The following is a 19,759-nucleotide window of genomic DNA, read 5'->3' as shown; positions in this document are numbered from 1 at the left end:
GTGGAAAAAAAGAGTTTGCCTAGGAACTAGGAGACTTGACTTCTCTTCCCATCTCTATCAGTAATTAACATCAGGAACTGGTAACAATCAACACCTTGGTTAACCTCGGTTTCAGATTAAAGGGTTGGCATATAATTATTTCAAGTTTCCTTTTATCTTTCTTGCATAGATGATAAGTGCTCTTAAGGAATGCATTTGTCTGTTAGCTGGAGTTTGAATTTAAAATTTTGTTGTTGCAGCATTTTTTAAAAGCACCAGTGTTTTACATTTGGCTATGAAGAGTAAAAATGGCCATCTAAATATAGCACTCTTAAAAAATCATTAAAATTAAAAGAAGAAGAAACAGTTTGTATTTTTTGGAGTTAAGTTAGAAAAGGATATAGAAAATGTCATTGGATTACTTAGGTTTAACATACTTAGGTTTAACATCAGCAACCTGTCAATTAGTCCTCATCTGAAAAATACTAACAAATGCAAAACAGCCAAGATTTTCTTGGCTTGATACAGTTAGCCTCATCAGCAGAAGAAAAAGTCTAAATAAGCTGGCTGTTAAATATGTAGGTTTTCTTGGAATTTATTATTTTTAATACGTGGGCAGCAGAAATGTGAAGGGAAGCATTGACTATAATCTGAATGCAACTTCACTAGTTCAGCCAATACTGAAATCAAGTATTAAGTCCCTAGACCTAGTATGTCCAACAAATGTACTTAGAAATAAGTGTATTTGTGAACTGGTATAAAGGAAAACCAATCTTTGCAATGTTTTATGTAATTGTTAAAGCAGTATAAACGTGGTAAATAAATGGTCATCTAAATATAATGCTTAATTTGGTTCAAGTGTCCATTTAGTACCACTCTTATAGAAAGGTGGTCCCCAAAACTTCTGTGTATTGGAATCACAGGGCTTCAAACACACCAGTCCCCATACTTTGATTGGTACAGGCTACAACCTGGGTATCAGAAGTTCTAAAAGCTCCCTAGATTGTTCTAATGTGCAGCAAAACTGGTAAAAGCTGAGTAGTTTAGTGGAAAGAGCCTGGATTTTGATATCAGAACACTGAATCATATGTGGTCTGCACCATTTATATCTTCGGAAATTCCCTTCACCTTTCTGAGCCTCTGCTTCCTCATCAATCAAATGAGCACAGTAATACTAATGTCAGTTCAGTGCCTGTAAGGATAAAATGAGATGCCTGGGGAGGAGCCTGGCATACTTTATGATTTGTTAGGAGATTGTGAGGCCAGGAAATATATACAGGAAGAAGAATTATATACAAAAGACTCAAATTGTGACTGGGGGTGGAGGGGGTGGCAACTCTGTTATGATTAAGAATATAGGTACATGTATCCTTTTGCTTTAATGATGAAAATAAAGTTTTCAGGGCTTCTTAAGCCCTGTGAAGATGAAGCTGTAGCAGTCTAGGTAATGGTGAGGACAGGTCAGCACTGGCAGTCAGGAGACAGCGAGCCCAGTAAGGGAGGCTGGAGAAGCAAGCCCACAGTGGATGTGTCTGCCTGTGTGGTTCAGGGCTGAATGCTCAGAAATGGAAGGGGAAGCTGAGGAGATTACCACTGAGTAAATGCAGGTACAGGCTTGAGCCAATCAAAATGATCATACTTCTTCAGTGACTCAAGGATGACTCTTTTAGGTGTAGCTGTAGATAGACTAATTCAGCCTGAGGGAGAAAAAGAAAAAAAGCACTTCTAGAATTGAAGAAATTATACAGCCCTGGACTAGCTGGCTGGTTAGAAAACCTAGAGGGCAAATTTGGGTTTAATTTAATGAATTAACCTAAGTGAGAACAGAAACCATGTATTTATAACAGCCCTGTAAAACTGGGCTCCATCAGGATAGAGCCAAGAGTAAACTAAGAACAACAAAAGCAATACATTGTTTGTTTTGTTCCTAGAAGAGCAAATGGATGACAAGCCAGAGCGAATTCTCTTTTCTCCTTTCCTTATCATGAAAAAAAAAGAAAAAAATCCTTTTACTGACATAGTAAAATGAACTCTACAAGAGATGATTGAAAACTGAAATAGAAGAACTTGTAAGAACATATCTAGCTCTGTAAAACTTAACTTTTCTTGCATAAAAATTATACCTCAGCAAGGAGAGTTTATACATAAGGACTTTCATTTTAAAGTAGCACAGAGGGAAATGGACACTAAAAGACAAATGGGGGTCTTTTCATGGACAAATGGAGTTCCAGTTTTCAAAAAAGAAACAGCTTCATTCATTGACAAGGGCCTTTTCACAGATCCTGAACAAAACTAATAAACCTATTATTAAAGTAGTATCTGGGCACTTAGGAAAGGAAGAAATTCAAAAGTTACAGGAATTCACTAAGTAGTCAATTCCTTTTTTTGACAATGTTGCTATACCAGTAGAGTGAGGACATCTAACAGACAAAGCACATCTGTTTAGGGCTGTATCTAGGAGGAAAGGGTGCCTTTTTCCTACTCCCTAGGTAACTGTGGTACCTTTTCCTAATTTCTACTAAGATGCCATGCATCCATGCACATTAGCTGCTCTGGGACAAAGAAAGAAGACTTTAAGTAACACGTTGGCCCTTAATTGATGAGAATGTTAGTCAATAGTGTGCTAATTCAATGTTACTTGGCAGTGGAAGGTGCCAGAAAATGAGAAATTGAATGATGACATGGCATGCAGACTGAGTTTGTAGGAGATACGAAACTGGGAGGTAGAATTGCTCAATTAAATGATTGATACCCAGCATGTCAACAAACTAAAAAGAGGAGGCCTAACTCAGCACAATAAAATTTAATAGAATTGCAAGTTTAGTGCTTACACTAGCTTAAGGTGTGTTTGAAGCAGTCGTAAAAAAGACTTTACTACCTCAGAGTTTAGTAGATTGGAGTCATTAGAGTAATATTACTGCCATAATAGCTCCTAGGACTTATTTGGAGGAAATGCAATAATTAGGACAAAACGATTAAGCGTGTTTTTACTCTGTTATTTGGATGAAATCCTGAATTCAGTTATTGGGATTATATTTTGAGAGGGGTGATGGCAAAGTAACCCACCTTCCAAGGGCTTTCAGAAAGGAAGAGGAAAAGCTGATGGAGTTGATAGGTACCCAGGCAAACTGAAGGACTCTTCTGTAGAATAAAAGCAAGATGCATCCTGGAAGACTCCAGAGACCATAATTGCAGAATTTTGAGGCCTACCTTTTGCGGTTCCCTTTGCAAGAGGTAGATCCACAGATTTCCATGTCAGTGGAAGGTAAAACTGGTAGTGAAAGGGAGCAAATGACAATGGATACTGTCTCCTTTGAAGAGTTCTCAATTCTGGTTATACATTATGATCATTTGGGAAGAATTTTTTAAATGCTGATGTTTAGACTCTGATCCTAGAGATTGTGATTCATTGATTTGGTGTGGGGTCCCAATTAAAAAGTATTTTATTCAAGCTCCCCTGCTGATTCAATGTTTTTAGGTTGGAGAATCACAGAGCTAGATGACTACAGGTTCAGAGATTAAATAAGTCAAATCAGATGTTTTCAAGTAGTATGCTTTCCATATACTACAGGTAGGCGCTTTCACAAGTAATTCTAATTGAATTAATGCATGTAAATCCATTAGAGTAGTGTCTAGCATCCTCAAATATTAGCTATTTTTATTCTATCCCCTCTATAACTGTTGGGTGGAGGTACTGGCTCTACATCACAGGTGAGGACACTGAGCCTCTGAAGTTACGTTTTCTAAGGCCCTTCATTCTAATTATAAAATAAGGATTCAAACCAGATTAAAGCTAGTTCTAAATTCTAGAGCCTCTTCTCTTTTCCACAGGCCATCTAAAATGGCTGAAAGTCTATGTAAATCAGTGGTTTACTTGAGTAACATTAAAACAATTCAATAAAACCACTTCCTTTTGACCTGCTTATGAGCAATCTTTCTTCATATGCAACTTCTGAAAAACAGAAGCATAAAAGTATAAGACATCCACAATTTTTTCCTAATGTGGCCTGATGGAAACTCCTCTGCAGGTCTTAAGGACCTCTGAGGACAGGGAAAATGGACAGAGGTTGCCCTTTAGAACTTAAAAGCACATTGAAGCAAAGGAGAAAATCACTGCTTCCAGGTAAAACATCTCCAATTCTAATGACTAGGTAAACACTTGTTGCTTCTGTCCCATCTACTTCTGCTAAATTAATGACGTACTAACATCGAGGGAGGCAAAGTTAGCCTCAGGTGATGGCCAGGGTTACATCTGACATTTCCCTGGAGCCAGACTGGACCAGGCTGTGTATAGTTGCTGCTTTAAGAAGGGAGGAAACTTCTCCAAGGGGGCTGAGATAACTAAGGTACAAATTCTCTGAAAATCTCAAGTGAAAGAGAGCTCCCAGGTCAGCCTGCAGGCCTGGGTGAAAACATAAATGAAATATTCTCTGGTAAGCAGCGTACATCAAATATGCTGTTCCTGACCTTTGATGATTAAAATCCACTCAGTTTGCAGGGTTCAATGCTTTTGGATTTAGATTATTTCGTTAGTACAGTTAAGGCATGAGCTGCTTCTAAATAAGTTATTTCTTCCCTTCTCTCTGAAAAGAGCAAAACCGAATGCAGGAGAATCCGAGGAGTAACTATTTTGGAGAAGGCGAGGGGAGGGCAACAGCCCCGGTGGTAAGGTTCTCAACATTTTCCACGATTTTCTTCTCTGGGCTGTCCAGAAGCATCAGCCTCTCCCTCTGAACCTCCAAAAGTATCTTTCAGTTGGGGGCGATTCCAGAGTCGAGCCCGAAGCATATGGGTCACTGGAGCCCGAAGCATATGGCTCACTGTAAACTAGAGCAAGTTAAAGCCAAAGAGGCCCTGCGGGGCAGGGGTGCGTGGAGTCGGGGCCCGAGTGGAGGAAAGACCGCCCGCCGCGCGGAGCTGTGTGTCCCGGAGAGAAGGCGGGGCGGGGCGGGCCGGAGGTCGGGGTCCGGGGTGGGGAAGGGTCCCCGTTTCCCCTCCCAGTCCTCGCCTTCCCGGGTCTCCGGTGACGTTGCGGTCTCCTCCTCACTCCCTCCCTCCCTCCAGCCGAGCTCAGCGCCCGCCGCGTCCCGCGCTCCTCCCCCGGCGTCCACACCCCGCCCGGTTTGCAGAGCGCCGCCCGGGGCTGCAGCGGCTGGTCCCTAGCCGCGGCGCCCTCCGACACCTCAGGGGCAGCGGGGGCCGTGTGGCTCGGCTCCGAGGGCGCCGGGGGGCCCAGGCGCCCTGGCGTGAGGGGCCCCGGAGCCTGGGCCCAGACTGGGGAGGCGACGCCCGGGAGGACGAAGCGGCGGCAGGGAGAGGTAAGTGGAGGGGCGCGGGGCGGGCGCCGCCCTGGGCCCCGCGCCTCGCAACTTTCTTCCGGAGCCTCGGGCGGGTCGGAGCCACGTCCCCGGCCAGGCGCCCGGCGTAGGGAGCTGCGCGCCGGGGCCCAGCTCAGCTGGGCTCCTGGAGGGCGCCCAAGGCGTGAAGCTGGGTTGTGGGTTTTCCCGGTGGAGGGGCAGCCTCGGGGCCGGCTTTCAGTCCCTTTGCACCCCTTGGGCGCCCTGCACTGAGCCGGATGCACGGTAAGAACCTGGAGATCATTTTCGGTGTGTCAGATCTGACCGTCACAGGCGCGATTTCCCGGGGCCCTGGCCCCCTTCTACCTGGTTGGGTGCACAGCCCCGAGTCCTCCTGCCGCTGCCTCCCTTGCCCATTGGGGTGGTGGCAATCGCGCGTGCTGATCTTGGCTCTGGCAGCACGCCTGTGCGGCTGCGGAAGCCCGGGAAGCACGTCGCGAGCCTCCCACTGGATTCCAGCGCTGCTCGGCTCCGCTGTCAGTCGGCGGAATTGTTGGTAAACCTCCCTGCGAGGCAGACCTCAGGGGAGGGGGGCCTGACTCACAGTCTGGGGAGCTCTGTAAACAGTGCTACGGGGAGCTCAAGATACGTCTCAGCTGTAATCTGAGCTAGGTTTGTGACCTGAGAACTCATTTTCATCGCTCTTGTGAGGCAGCAGCCTCCGCTTAGGCCAGCTGGCATTGAAGGTTGAAACCGAATCCGTTGCTTAAAAGCAAGAGGTGAACCTCATTTACCTGAAATTCCTTAGGTGAGGAAATGTCACTTAATTCTAGGGATCTTGGTGCAGTAAAGTTATTTAAAGTTATTGTCATTAGCCACGGTTTAGTTAATGTTACATTAAATTTGAGAATAGACATTTTCAGAAATAGTTTCAAAATAGTTTTTTTAGTATTCTATTTTTCACATCTTAGAATTTAAAATTTCAGGAATTCCTTTTCCTTCATTTTTTAAAAATTTCTCAACAAATGATAACCTCAGAAATACCATGTGCAATATTTTGCAGAATATTCAGACAGTACTGCAAAAATGGGATCACATAAAGTCCGTGGAAGAAATCAAATACAGGAATATATCTAAGTTTGTCCATCATGTGTTACTTTTTTCTTTTAAGGTCACCAGACAAACATTAGGCCTTTTTATGAAGTGTGTAGTTACAATGTGCTCTAATAAAAATGGAGATAAGATGGAATTTAATGCCTCCGTCATCTAGTGACTCTTCTCTGTGGGTTCAGCAAAAAGTACATGACAGCTCTGGTTACTTAGGAGACATTCAGAAATATAGAAGAAATTGCCCTACCTCTTTTGTAACTGCTAATGTAGAAAGGGGAAAAACATAAAAAAGCAGCATATGAGAGTTTGAGTTTGGGAGGGATCATTTTTTCACTGAGGGGTATATCATGTCAGTATCAGTTTCCTCAAGTTTTAGTTAATTAGTTAAAAAACAGTGGCCTCAAAGTACATTTTTATATCCAGGTTAAAAAATATTCATAGCACAGTGACCAAGTAAAAGGGAAATCTCAAAAAAAAAGAAAAAGAAAAACCAACTTGGACAAAGAGGGACTTTCCAACAGAACACAGTATAGGCTTTTGCCGCCTTGGGAATGTTAGGACCTACCTGGTCCTACTGTGTAGAAGCTGTCTAAGTTCCTCCCTCTGGGGTTAGGGGCCTAGAGTAGGAAGACGCAGGGTAAGAAGTCAACTAGGTTAGCCATGTGAGGTCAGGACCACCTAGTGACTAACAATTTGTGCATCTGCTTTAGTATTTATAAAATTAGTCCACAAATTAGCTGATACAGGTTTGCAATGAGATTTGCTGTCTATCCAGTTTAGAATCTTGCAATGCTGCCTTGTGTGGACCCTCTGGTGATCCATGACCTCAAGTTCATAACTTCACAGATGTTGTCCTGCCTTTCCCAGTGTGTTATTATAAAGATTTTCTAATCTCTGAATTTTTAAATTTATTAGAACAGTGTTTTAAGATCATAAGTGGAAATGCATTCTGCAATTAAAGAATAAAATAAACATTTCTTAAAGTTATTTGTTGTAGATTATTTTGGTATTTACTTCTACTGCCTTGAATCACATATTACATGAAAGAAATAACATGATTCACATTCAGTATATGATTTCATCAAGTGATTGGAGAGGAATAAAGGAAGATAAAATCTTAAACTGGGTTTTAATATATCAGAAATCTTTGTTTTCAAAAGGAATAAAGAAACTTGTAAAAGCCAGCATTTTGTAGTTGCAGCATATATGAAATACTACTTAACTGTTAGCATGTTTGAGTCGTAAATATAGTAATAGTGTTAGTGTTTTCAACCCACTTTCTCCCGCTACCACCCACCCCTGCCCAGTAAAAAGAGAAATACTGTAATTGTCCTGGAATATAGGTGGCAGGCCTTTGAGGGGATAAAGAACCTGGGGTAGAGGGAACTTCATCATCATGGTACATGTCATTTTATTTCTTGACTGAGGCTGAATCTTTATTATTCTGGAGTGGATAAGGCACCTGATGAGATTCAATGACCAGCAACCTTCTGAAACAATGTGTCGAAGCAGAGGGCAGAACAGTTCTTACTACTAAGCCTTAGGGTTTTCTCATCTTGGAATTACATCGTCTTCCCCATAGTGATTTGTAGAATAAAATCCTTGGGGGTCACCAAATTACCAACAAGTGTTTGCATGACATAAATGTTCTCAAAACCCAGAGTCAGTGCCTAGTGTGGGAATAAGGCAAATAAAAAAGCCTAGAGTACCAAAAGGAGAAATGATTTGCCCTTGAAATTCTTATGTAAATTAGTGTGAGAATGGGAAGTAGAGATTAAAATTCTAGATTCCTGAGGCACTAATCCATGCTTCCATTTGGGGATATCAGTAATTAGAAATGGATGAATTTCAAAAATTATGCCAACTGTAATGTCCAATTCTAATAAGAAATTCCCTTTTATAAATTAAACTTTGCATTAGGTAGTGATATAATTGTTCTTTAAAAGGAAAATTTTCCATATACATTTGTGAATAAATATATCTCCAAATTCTGACCCATCAAAACTTATTGTTTCACACCTTCTATTTATGTAAATTGGTTATCTGTCGGTGGAGAAGTATTGCAGAAAAGAGAAGTAGAAAGTATTGTGGATGGGATAAATAGGGACCATTAGGGTTAATAAACTCTTGCTTACAAATTCATACATGTTTAAACAGTTGAAAGAAAGGAAAAATCCCTGGTAGATCAGATGGCTACATGAATAATTGCATTTTAAAATTGCCCAGTACTTTTTAATTTTTTTCAGCTAATTCTACTATTTCCGTATTTTAGCCTATAGAAATGGAAAGTGATGTAGAGGAGGTGTCTTCCTCATTTTAGGGGTGTGGAAAAGAAAATACTGTGAAGGTAAGAGATTTGTCTATCATTTTACAAATAATTGGTGGCCTATCTTAAATATGAGATGAACCTAAACTGCACACTTAATTCTGGTTTTCTCCTTTATGACTCCAAATTCATGTTATTACAGACTTACATTTCATTTTCTGTAGATCTAGTTGATTATTCCTTTGATTACTCATTACTGCCCATGGTCTGTCAGCTTCCTAGAATGCCTGTGTGCTGCAGCGGCTTCTGTAAACTGGCAGTTTACAGACCCCCGTTCCCACAGTGCCCTTCTCTTCCCTTGGGCTCTGTCTCTTCTCATGCCTTCTAAGGATTTCACTGTGGGGCCTGTTCTAATGCCTACAAAGCCCTGGGCTGGTCGTTCAGTTCTCATTCACTGGCTTCAGGTCTTTGGTAGCTTTGCCAATTGTGTTGCTTGCTTCTGCCTATCTAGGCAAGCTCCAGTGTGTTGAAGGTGTGCGTTCCAGATCCTCGTTCAGATGCCTAGAAGAATATAAACTTGCAGGAGGCAGAGTGTTTAGAGAGCCTGGTGGAGATTACAAAGAAGAAAAGGGAATGCTTTTAATTTGGCAAGAGAAGAAAAGATCGTTGAGGCCTTCTGTTTATTTCTTGAATGGAGTAGTTTGTTTAGTTCTTAATTCAGAGTTAACACTATGAATTTTAATGTGCATTAAGATTCCCACTGGATTTCCTTCTATTTGTTTCAACTTCATTCAGATATTCTATAAACATGATCTTGCTAAGTATTGTCATCAAATGTTAGTAAACAACTCCTGAAAGAACAGAATTTGTCTCCTCAGTGATATGTAGAAACTATAAACATACTATGATAAGCACGCTTTATTTTGGTATTTTGTATTTGGGAATAGTTATAAAGTTAGCTCTGTTTTAAACTATAAAACAGAAGAGAGATGTACAGTTAACCTATCTATTGTAGGTGTGTATATCTGCTTTGTCCTAAACACTGCCAGAGAGAACTTGCAATTGAGAGTATGTGTCTAAATGCCAAAATAACTTTTTTTGGTATTATTTATGGAATTAATAGTGCCTCTCTTATCTCCAATTAATGTGAAAAATAGCAGGATAATCATAGTGATATTCCCTCTATATGTTTAAATTAGTGTACTTGCCCTTTTAGTAGAAATTGAATAGGTCCACAATCAGTTAAAAAGTTGTCATTTAAGTCTTCCCATTTAAAATACTTATTGCATACACAGATGCCATAGAGCTATAAAGTTGTATTTGATGATTAAACCAAGGCTTTTGCATTTTTCTTATGTATAACAAACAACTACTAAGCAATAGGCATTTAATGCATGCAGATGTTATACCACAATAAAGATGAATCAGCACTTAGTAAATCTGAAAAGGAATTTGTAACGGGCATGGGCTCACCAAACTTGTGGGTCTATGATATTTTTATTGATGAAGTATGCAGGCAATATACTGGCTTTTCTGTTGGGTTCTACTGGCTACTGCAAGAAAAATGGTGACATTTGTCAGCAATTCCTGAAATAGGAGGTAACATTAGGTTGATTACATATGTTTTAGTGTAAAATGAGGTAATCTGCAGATTATGTTGTGAATCTAGCAGAGATTACCCATTAAAATAGATAAAACTACAAATTGGCACTTTCATTTACTTTGAAGTATTGAAAGGGTTATTTTGCATTCTAAAGTTAGCTTACATCCAGATAATTGTGTCATGACGAATCAAAAATTGCATTATGAAAATCAAGTAGCTTAAAAGTATGCGATGCCAGGGTGTACTCAGCACCCTGACACAAGGGGCAGAGCATTGGGAGGAGGCCTGACCGCAGGGTGACACTGCTTACCTTCTTTAGAGTTCTGGCTGTAGACTTTTCTTCTTGAAACAGGGCTATTTTTGTTGTTTGAATATATCTGAGGAAAGGTTATAAGTGATGGATTTCCAGAATTCCACAAATTCTGGCAAAGAACTTTTCTTGGGGCCTTTGCAATCTAATGATACTATTCTAGGAAGTACAAATGGGGCCAGGTTCATCAACCCTGTGGATAATCAGGCATGGGCCTGCTGGATTTGGGAATCACCTGCAGTGTTTACACTTCTCCCATGGGGGGGAATGGGCCTGGCAGGAAGGAAAAAGTATACTGAGAGGGAATGTTGAACAGCTGTTTTCCATCCTCCCTGAAAAAGAAGAGGAAATCAATGTACAGCAAGCATGGAGAGGGATTTATGCTAAATATGGGGAAGTTTTTCTGAGTGTTTAAACCTTTAGAATGAATTTCTGAAGGAGGCCTTTGAGTTCTTCCCTGTTCTGGGGTTTTGATTTTATGACTTTTGCTCATCTGGATTTGAAAATTTTAGGAATTAAAAACGATTTAACTATATGTGAATCTAGAAGAAAGGGTCAGTTTTAGTTGACATACAAGTGCTGTTATAGTTTCCACTTAGCATTTTTAATAATTAGAACAAAGTATATGCTAAGTAGTTAAATATTCTTCATATAAGATTCCTTCAGCATTTTATTCTAGTACACATAATAGTATCTGAACACTTCTGTATGCTTAATCTGTTTTCTCCCTGAATGGGTCACTTTTCTCCACATACTATTTTCATTCTAGAAAATCATTTAAAAGGGTCTTGGCAACAGACTATGATGTTCCATTTGAATTTTCAGTAATATCTTTTACATTTCTCTGCTTCATTTTTTATAATAGAACTAGACTGGCAACAGGGGCCATATAAACATATAGGACATTCATCAGTCATGTGGTCAAAATATAGAGGTTGCCTGTGTTAGAGTCTAGAAGCCTCTCTCATATACCAAACTTCTTGCAGCTGTATTAATGGTTAAGAATAATAATGATATTTATAGAAACAGAATGTGAACTTTGTTTCATTTTTGTTTAAGAAGATAGAATCTCTATGATTGATTACATGGTTTAAGGACAGTTCTGTTTCTACTCAGTATTAAAATTAGATCGTATCTAAGATATAATTTTCCTAAAAGTAGGCTCATTTTGATGCAGCAAAAGGTGTTGGAAAATGCACTTTCAGCCATTATTGAGTCAGTGGGCTTGGAGGATGCCAAGAAGTGGAGTTCAACAGAAATGTCTTAGGTACTTAAAATTCAGTTTCAACTTCATTTAAAGTAATTTTGAGCTACTTTTCACAATTACCTTTCTCAAAGGAAATTTTAATTCTTGGAAGTAGTGAAAAAACTAGTTATCTTAGGTAGGAGTGTCTTTTGCTGATACCATTGGCTGTGAGCTTAAAAACTCTGTCTTTACTAAGCCTTCCACAAGTTTGAGCCTCTTGTTCTAATAAGAACCCAGGCAAAGTAGAGAGCAAAATAAAAATGATCTGTTGCTTTTATGTAATAGTTCAATTTATCATTTCTTAAACACTAGTGTGCAATTTTAAGATACATCATTTTGTTGTAAACAAACCAGTATAGTTCTGATGGGATTCCTCCTGTTAACTGTGTGCTATGTTGGGGTCAAATATTTCCAGCATTAAAATTTTTAGACTTACTGTGAATTGCATAGAATTAGTCTATAAAATTCAAATTAACAAATGGTATTTGACTATCTGCTGTGGTAACTTGGGAACTTTAAAAATTCAGTTTTTACCTCTACTTTTTAAATTTCATATTTCAAGTTTTAGGATAAGTTGGGCCACATTTATTCTTATTAATGTGTGTCAGTATTTACATTACTTAATTGCCATAAAATGATAAATCCCCTGCCTGAAGAAGTTGGATTGAACTAGTAGTGTTAGGGTGGTTATATAATAGATCCTTATTTGTTTGCTTACACCCTTTTTTCTTGGTGAAGCTGCCGAAGTTTGGTTCAGTGATTGCAAACTTCAGAAAAGATAAAACTGTTAACTTCAAAATGAATGCTTTGATATATAATTTTTTCCAATGTACTTTTGAGCCTAGAGAGATAGGTGAAAGGACCTTATACTTTAGCGATAGAAATGCTGAAAGGACTTAGTCATTCAGCAAGTATTGCCAGGTAGTTCTGTGTTTGAGGGGACATCTGGGTGGAGGAGAAGAGGGGAGGCGTGCAAAATAAACATGACATGGTTTCCAGCTGTGGGGAGCTATAAAATGGGGTTGGAGAAAGATAACTGAGTATGAAACTTTATGAGAACAGTTAAGTACTGAAGAGACAAATGCATGCAGTAGAATTGCAGGATGGAAGAGATCTGTAAGGGTGACACAGGCAGAAAATACTCAACTGGGAAGGGAGTATGAATTAGGCCTCAAGAAGATTTTATGCTAAAAAGGGGCAGGGAGGAGGGGGTGCGGGCGCCGGAAGAAAGCATTGCAAGCAGGGTGTCCAGCTGTGTGAAGGCACTGGTAGAGAGAGCAGAGAAATGGAGTGGCTGCCAGGTTGAGGAGAACTTCCTGGAAAAATTATGGGAATTCATTTATTTCCATTTATGATATTCTCTTTCCTTTCTTCCTTCATTCTTCATCTGTTCTCTCTTTGTTTTCCACAAATGTATTTTGAAGGCCTGTATTGCTTGTCATCAGTGGTCCTTGACCCTGTAGGAAAGACAAAGAAAACTAAGACCCCTGACTCATAGCAGCTTATACCTGCCTGAGCAGGTGAGATCTATCTTAAATCCCTTTTGGATCCAGAGGGGACTGAATAAATGCGAGAAAGGGAGATAATGTGTACTGTCAAATAACAGTAAGTGTGTGATTAGTACGAAACGCATAAATTAGTAGAGACAGTTAAAGTTAGAAACATTCTTGTGGGCCCCGTTTTAAGGCACAACTTGGACATTACCTCCTCAGGGCATCCTTCTTCTTAGCCAGAATTTTAACTTCTGTTCATTTCAATAACAGTTTGTCATTCTCATGCTAATTTCCTTTTATTTTAGTGGTTTGTTTAAATATTTCTTTTGCCATCTAATAAAATGGTATAAGCACCTTCTTGGCTGGCATCACCCCTGAATTTTCAAAAAATATTGAACAATGCACATATGAGGCCACACGGGAGACCCCTTATGGATGAATTTGGAAGGGAAGGCCTCAAAGAACACTCTTTGAGGAAGATAGGATGTTGGGTGTGGAGTAGGTAGAAAGAGGGAACCCATGAAAGAGAGTAATGGTGGGAATAAAGGATTAAAAATGTGAGCTGTGCTCAAGCAAGGAAGAGCAAATAAGTGTGAAGGGAGCATTTGTGTGAGGAGAAAGTGAGTGGTAATATTGAAAAGGTAGGCCAGTCCTAGATTGTGGAAGCTCTTGGATGAGAAAGTTTTTCATTTTACTGTGGGAAATAGAGGCCTTTGAGTAGAAAAGTAATATGATGACGGTGATTAATTTGTGAGGAACTTTCTGGATCCCAAAGATAATTATTTCATAGATAGTACAGTCAGACTGCCGGGGTTATATCTTGGTTCCTTCAGTTTCCATGTGACCTTCAGTAACTCAGCTCATCTGTGTCAGTTTCCTCAGCAGTGAAAAGGGGGTATTGCTAGTATCTGCATTATGGGACTGTGGTGGAGATAAAATGAATTAATCCATGTGAAGTACATAGCATAATTCCTGCTACTTGGTAAGCATTATTTGTATAGTTATTGTTTATAGCAGCCTCTGGTACAGAGGTAAGAATTACTATCTCTTTTTTAGAAATGAAAAAATCGTAGAGCTAGGACCTTGTATTAGTTTGGTAGAACTGCTGTAACAAAATGCCTCTCAGTGTCTTAAACGACAGAAATTTATTGCCTCACAGCTCTGAAGGTGAGAAGCCTGAAATCCAGGTGTCAGCGGGGTTGGTTCCTTCTGAGGCCTGAAGGACAATCTCTTCCATGCCTCTATCTTGGCTTCTGGAGGATTCTGTCAGTCTTTTGTATTCCTTGACTTGTTGATGCTTCCCCTCTATCTCTGCCTTCACTGTCACATGGCACTCTCCTTGTCTATGTCCCTGTCCAAATTTTCCTTTTTTATAAAGATTCCAGTCATATTGGATTAGGGGCCCATCCTATTCCAGTATAACCTCATATTAACCAGTTATATCTGAAATGACCCCATTCCCAAATAAGGTCACATTCTGAGGTCACATTCTAATTGGGGATTAGGACTCCCAACATCGTGAGCTTTTGTAGGACACAGTTAAATCCATTACAGACCCTGAGTCAGATCTTTTGAGTGTTTACTATGACCAGTGTGCCAAAAGGGTTGTAGAAAAGAGGAGGAATCTGTAGGTTTATATGAGAAACAATTAATGAGCTGGGCTTGGCTCTACTCTCTCCTGTTGTGGAAGTGCACCATTCCCTGAAGAGCCACAGTGACGGACATGCCATGGGTGTGTCCCTTTCTGCTGAAAGGAATCTTTTGCGTTTCTTCCTTCTTTCTTGCATGGCACTCTCTGTGACTTCTTTCTATTTTGGGGTTGGAGATAAAGATATTAAGGTAAGTTTAGGGACATTATACTTTTACTGGATAACTTCAGTCTTCTCTATAAATTTGGATGATATATCGCTGTCCCAAGGTATAGGTTAGAAAGTAAGAATTGAATACTTTTGGAAAATCTGAAGTATCAAAGTATGGATTTTGCTTGAAGAATCAATTGGAGATGAATAAGCAGGTAGATGGGCAGCTGAGAGGTAAGACAGAAATAGATTCCTCTCAGGTTTATCATAAGGATTGAGGTAGACTAGACAAATATCATTCTTAATCACTGAGGAAGTTGAATATATCCCCAAACAAAATAAATTACCTGTGATGACCAAAAAGAGTCAAATGGTGAATTCAAGAGGCTAAAGTGCCAGGAGAGTCCCTAAGAGTAACTCCAGGGTGGCCCCAGGAACTGAAGCGCCTACTGCAGTTTGCCTGTGGGTTGGGGAGTGAGAGATGTGGCCTCGTGGGCGAGGGCAGCAGGGGGTAAGGTGTCACTGAAAGAGTCAAAGGTACTTTATAAAATCGTTAAATTGGAAGGATCCTAAATGACATCTGGTTCCTCTCCCTTGCCCCATTTGCCTCAGCAATCACCTGACAGTTGGTCATCTAGTCTTCACATTCATTTAGGACAGGACATGAGAAGAAAGTTTAAAAATAAGATCAGTACAAAAGGAGTTTTCTCCAGCATGAATGAAGAGAGTTTCATCAGGTTTGGCCAAATGAAGTAGCTTGGTGGCATCTGGCTGTGAGCAGAGATGGAGTAAAGTGGGTAGGGTGGGTAGGAGGGGTATATGCCTGCATCAGGAGATGCAAAGGCTGCGGCAACACTACCAGAGTAGGATGCTAAAGACAGAATGAAGTACAAGCAGTTGACTTACAAGACAAGGATTTGGACAACAAGCTAAACATTCATGGCCTTGGATATACCCACAGACGTTACATATCTGGCTATGTTGCAGACTCTGAATTGTATTTCTGGCATTAGACATGAGCTTGTGGCTCTGTGGCCAGCAATTCAGAGATGATTCATTCGTTCTGCACAGCATGTATAGTCTCCGGCGGTCTAGTAAACCTTTTCCTCTCCTCAAGAATTGTTTCCGGACTACTAACACTTTGTAGGTCTATAAAAATTCACTATAGTAAGTTTTTTTAAGCTCATGTAGGAATGGTATAGGCATAAAATAATTCATTAGATAGAATCCTTATTCTTTTGAATTCTCCAGATAAAAGAAATGTTAGCCGTACGGGAAGTTTTTTTTAATTCGCAAATAATAGCGTTAATAAAGCCCTTATATTGAACCATTAAATAACAATTGAAATCCTTGGGAATATGGTTAAAAGTGGAGACATGGAGGGAATCACTTTGAATTTTAAAACAGAACCTTGATAAAAGTCTTAGCATTGAAACAATCATCTAGTAGAAAGAGAGGCCTGGCTGGTCCAGGCATGAGTCGATGGAAAGAGTGGCTCCTGTCTAATGCTGCCCATTAGACAGGCTGCAAATTTGGAGGTGGCATTTAGGAAAGGACTCCATGAAAATCATCTGTGGCCTGTAGGGAAACAGCAAGGGACACTCAGGGGGTGGTCTGCATGTTCACAAGGGCATGGTGGGACAGGGGCGTTCAGCATGCCAGCCACAGCTGGGACCAACTCAGAGCCTTGTGCCTCAGGGAGGACTGGAGGGAGCTGATGAAGCAGCACCTCTCAGTGACTCTGTGATAATCACCCTGAGGACTCTTGAAAGGTTTAAGCACCGTAGTACGTTTTATTTTCGAATGGTTTGCCTTGGCACACAAAGATTTTTATTGCTTCTTTTTATGTAGTTACATTTATATAGTGATGTAATTATATGTATAGTTATCTTTTGAGTTTTAAAGGTTTACATCTTGACACATGCATTGATCCATTCAATAAATAATCTCTGAGTGTGTATGAAGTGCTAGGCAGTCTTCTAGGTGTTGGGGAAGATGCAGAAAGCAAAGTGTCCCATGGAGCTTACCCTGTAAAGGGGAAACCAGACACACAAAAAGAACTAAGTAAGTTATATAGTAGATCTGAAGGTCATAACCACAAAGAAGAAACACAAAACCCAGAACAAGTTAGGAAATGGTGGCAGTTGTGTGTGATAAGGATGTAATTTAAATGGGATGGTTGCAGCTGGCCTCACTTGTGAAAGTGACATTTGAACAAATACTTAGGAGTGAGGAAGCAAGCCATGTGGATGCCTGGGGGAAACACTGTAGGCAGAGGGAACAAGCACGCAGGCACTGAGGGAGTGAGCACGCCCCACGTGTACAAGAACAGCAAGGAGGCCGCACAGCTAGAGTGGGGTAAGAGATGGGGAGACCTGTAGGATGGGAAGGCAGAGGGCGATGGGCCATAGGGAGACCTGTAGGACAAGAAGGCAGAGGGGCGACGGGACATGGGGAGACCTGTACTGTGAGGATGGAGCCAACAGAATTTGCTGATGGCTGGAATACGTGGTCAGAGTGGGGAAAGGAAGGAGGGGGTGTTTGGGCCTGAATTGCTGGCAGGTTTGGTTGCAAGGAACTGAGATGGGGAGGTCCTGAAAAAGCAGTAGTGCCTGTGTCTTTGGGTTAATTATATCTATGTATGATTGTTTTACAAACCAAAACTGTGGTATTCCGGGTTTTTATTATGATTCAGAACATTTTGAAAGTACTGAGGGATTTTGATGCCAAAAAACTATGATCTGTGAGTCAAAAATGAGAATAAAAAGAAGTAAACATAAAAATGTTAAAGAATGTGAAAGGCAGTGAAAAAAAAATTTTATCATTGACATGATATTTAAAGATTGAAAAAAAATGGGAGAATGCTAGAATATAAGGAATGAAAAAGAGCTTCATGTACAGTGACATAAGCATCGCTCCATATATACTCATCCAATAAAATGGCATTTTAGTTTTAATTAGATGATCTTGAATTATAGGTTTAATGCCAGCAAATTGCTTTCCCATGAAATTCTTTTAAGCCTTTTACCTAATATCTATCTGTTTCATTTTACATTAACTAAAGCTTTTAGGCAATATGTAAGTCCAGTATATTCTTTTGTGTCCTTTGCTTCAACAGCAACTGAGAATTGTTTTTCTCAGTAGAAGAGAAAAATAGCAGAAGTTGAGTAAAGAGAGAGATTTGGTGAAAAATGCCACATTTCCTTTTCTACTGGGACAGAGTGTTACAAAAGGACTCTCATAATTCTAACAGGAATTTAGATGATATTTTAAAATGAAGTTGAGGGGGTCTTCAGTATCACTGTGGGGTTCAGTGATTCACTAGAAGGACTCACAATAAGTTGTTATAATCTTGCATATGGCTTAATACAGTCGAAGAATACAGATTAAAATCAGCAATGGGAAAAGGCACATGGGGCAAGTCCAGTGGAGACTAGGCTCTGTCTTCCAGGTGTCCTGTCCTAGGGGAGCTGCGTTCCCAGCGACAGTGTGTGACAACATGTGTAAAGCCGTGTTGCCAGTCAGGGAAGCTCACCCTTGCCTTCGTGTCCAGGGCATTTATTGGGGTTCAGTCATGTAGACATGAAGTACTTTATGATTGACTTAAGCTATTCATACTCTAGCCTCCTAGTACAAAGATAGGAGTTCATCATAAATCACATTGTTAGTATAAACTAACTAATCAAATAGGTACCACATGGCCCAAGGCCTCAGGCATACAAATAACTCTTTATCAGGCAGAATATTACAAGGCCTTAAAGCTCATCTCCCTTGAGCCAGACAAGGGCCAGTCCTGAAGACAGGCCTTTCTTGGAAATGTGTGGGGTTTGAGCCATAGACCTGCTGAGTTAACCCTTTCCTGCATAGCATGAACATGGTATTAGTGCCTCTTAGAGTCATTATTATTAGAGGGTAAATTTATAGGACCTGATGCTGGAGATGATATAAGGAAATACCCCAGATAAGCATTGTTATAGCTAAATTCATAAATTAGTGAACCAGAGTAGGTTACATATGAGAGGCTAAACACATTTTGTGGTGCTTCACCTGAACATCTGTTATTGATGTCATGACTCATCTCACAGAATTTTGCAGATATTGGGCTAGAAGAGCAGAGGCACTGACCTACGAGTATATGCGATATTGATTGGAATCAGGAAAGAGGTGGAAAGGAGAAAAGGAGGCCTGGAAGTTGATCTGAGGCAGAGGAATTAGCTCATTTGACTCTGAAGGCCAAGAAATTCCATGATCTACTATTTGCAAGCCGGACTCCCAGAAAAGCTGGTGGTTCAAGTCCCAATCCAAGGGTGGGAGAAGACTGATGTCCCAGCTCATGCAATGAGGCAGAGAGAGAATATGAATTCTCCCTTCCCTTCCTCTGCCTTCTTGTTCCACTCAGACCCTCAGTGGACTGAATGTGGCTTACCCACATCAGGAAGAGCCATCTGCTTCTCCCAGTCTGCTAATTCAAATGCTAATCTTTTCTGGAAACCTTTTCACAGACACATCCAGAATAACGTTTGACCAAATATCTGGGCACCCTGTGGCCAGACAAGTTGTCACATAAAATTAGCTATCACAACTGTTAAAAAAAGAAGTCACATACCTAAAAATCAAAGGGGAAGATTTGATTACAGAAATAAAGATAGTTGTATC

General features: G+C 40.3%; 1 protein-coding gene across 3 annotated transcripts in view; it reads left to right on the top strand.

The window, feature by feature from the left end:
* Window positions 1–5,039: 5,039 nt before the first annotated feature.
* The window catches only part of DSE (dermatan sulfate epimerase), a 95,106-nt gene continuing 80,386 nt past the window's right edge, over window positions 5,040–19,759 (top strand). For 2 of the 3 annotated variants that reach the window (XM_036893536.2, XM_036893534.2), the window contains exon 1: window positions 5,164–5,297. The gene's annotated coding sequence lies outside the window, so the exon portion shown is untranslated. Of the gene's footprint in view, window positions 5,298–19,759 lie in introns of all 3 variants that reach the window. The other variant, XM_036893538.2, reaches the window with a different exon arrangement.

The sequence above is a fragment of the Manis pentadactyla genome, chromosome 12 (assembly GCF_030020395.1).
Source record: "Manis pentadactyla isolate mManPen7 chromosome 12, mManPen7.hap1, whole genome shotgun sequence".
NCBI lineage: Eukaryota > Metazoa > Chordata > Mammalia > Pholidota > Manidae > Manis > Manis pentadactyla.
This window is presented reverse-complemented; position numbering and strand designations above follow the sequence as displayed.